Source organism: Anarrhichthys ocellatus, unplaced genomic scaffold (assembly GCF_004355925.1).
Source record: "Anarrhichthys ocellatus isolate YVR2014 unplaced genomic scaffold, GSC_Weel_1.0 scaffold115, whole genome shotgun sequence".
Lineage (NCBI taxonomy): Eukaryota > Metazoa > Chordata > Actinopteri > Perciformes > Anarhichadidae > Anarrhichthys > Anarrhichthys ocellatus.
In genome coordinates, this window is record NW_022280145.1 from 72,219 (window position 1) to 74,276 (window position 2,058).

General features: G+C 44.7%; 1 protein-coding gene across 1 annotated transcript in view; it reads right to left on the reverse strand.

The window, feature by feature from the left end:
- Positions 1-2,058, reverse strand: part of LOC116399549 (microtubule-associated protein 4) — an 88,076-nt gene that overhangs the window by 63,346 nt on the left and 22,672 nt on the right. The gene's annotated exons all lie outside the window — the stretch shown is intronic.

A 2,058-nucleotide genomic window follows, 5' to 3' on the forward strand; every position in this document is an offset into this window, starting at 1 on the left:
ACACACACACACACACACACACACACACACACACACACACACACACACAGAAGAAGAGCTAAAGTGGAGCAGCCGTCAGGCCCCATATAGTACAGTTACTCTCTGGAGGATATTTCATATTAACAAACCCCTGACAGAACTCTCCTCTCCGTACTGTATGTGCAGTAATTGGGAGAGTTATAAAGAAATATCAGCTAAATAGAAGAGAATGACTAAATATTGAGTCGGACAACCTCAATAAGGCTGAAGGGTCAACAAGCCTCAACAAGGGATGTCACGATACCTCTTTCAAATACAAACCCAGCGAGGAAATGGTGAAAAACATTCAACAAGTAATATTCTAATCAACACCGTGCTTAAAAGCAGTGTTCTACCTTCCACTATGCCAACACTTGTACTGCATATCAGGTACCTGAACTACTAAACTAGAGTGCTGGTACAAGGATGCTCAAGGATCCAGACCCCCATGCCTCCAGGCAACTGTCACACCGTTGTTCTGCTTGCTCCCAACCTCCCACTCCTCCCACAGCAGTACAGTCATGACAGGCTGACGTACCCGCTCCTTACTCTATCATATCACAGTCGGCCTCATCTTCACATGTACACTCCTCTTGCATGGCAATTGTACAGTGAGGAGTTATCAGACAAAGGTGTTCAATCATTACAAATGAATGGAGGCGAGTAGTTCGACCACTGTTAGTTTCTCTAAACTGTGGGTGCACCAACCGCCAACTACTGCAGGTAATACACTGCCTGTGGAGAAGTACCTTCAATCAACCCCACTTCAAAACATCCAAACGTCTCCTTTAAAACGGTGCAATGATGATATGATTTGTGTCCTAAAATCTTTAACAGTGAATTGTCACAATAGCTGTATCTTAATAAAGATAAATGTAACAATAACTATGGTAATTGAACAGTCCATGACATATCCTTCCCCATGTTGGCTCACTTCTGATGACCAGTTAAAGATCGAGTTGTTCTCAGTTTAATTATTGGGGAGATTAAAAAAAATGGATCTGCTTGAAAACTGCAATATACTGTAACTCCTTTCAGGGCCAGTAAGGGATTCATAATGTTGGTTAATTAAATACATTTGGTAAATCTGCTGTATTGCTGTGATCTACATCAGGGTGCCACCCAGACCAATGGTAGTGAGTCCATTCAGGGATTTGTTCCACACTCTCTTGTAATATGCAAACGAGGGGGGGGGTTGGTGGATGCCGCATTGTTGAGTCAGCATGTGTCACCTAGTAGCTGACACACATACCAGAAGAGAGACTGTGCACAGCACATACACACACAGAGGCACGCTGTCTTACAGTGTATTTCAGGGTGGCAGTGAGGGGTTAACAATCACCAGCAGTCTGCATGTTCTACTGCTTCACCTGTTACAGACGCACTAAAGAGTTTGTGAATGACTCATCGCTGTGAAGCTGTGGCTCTGCTAGCTGCAGTTTAAACCGAAGCACTGCTCTGTTAGAAGGGTTCCAGCATCCCCCTGCTGTTGTTTGGGTTTCTGGTGGTTTCTTTAGATGTGAAAATTCACTGAATACAGTGAAGTGTTGGCACCAATAAACCGTGGTAAGTGCATCTGGAGAGAGGAGAAAACCGTGAGATCAGTGCCTCATGAAAAGTAGTGCGGTGGCTCAGTAAGCCCTGAATAAATAAACTGCATCATATGCTCTGTTACATTGATACTCAGAGCAGCAGAGTGTTGACCATGACATGACATTCGTGGTATTGATGGTAATCTCACTCCCCCCAAGCTTTTGTTTTTTAACCCAGCTTTCATCATTAGTGACCTGCCTTCATTTGTTCCGTCCTGCGACTATTACACGAGACTAAGTCATCATTTGAATACTGGCAGGTACAAATACAAAAATACAAATCGTTTCACCGCTCGCAAGGGACATTAGCATGGCCCTAGTAGTGGACACTAACCACAGCATGGTGACAACTACAACTCCACGCTCTCTAGGATCAGAGCTCCTCTCTGTAGGAGAAACATGCACGCACGCACGCACGCACGCACGCACGCACGCACGCACGCACGCA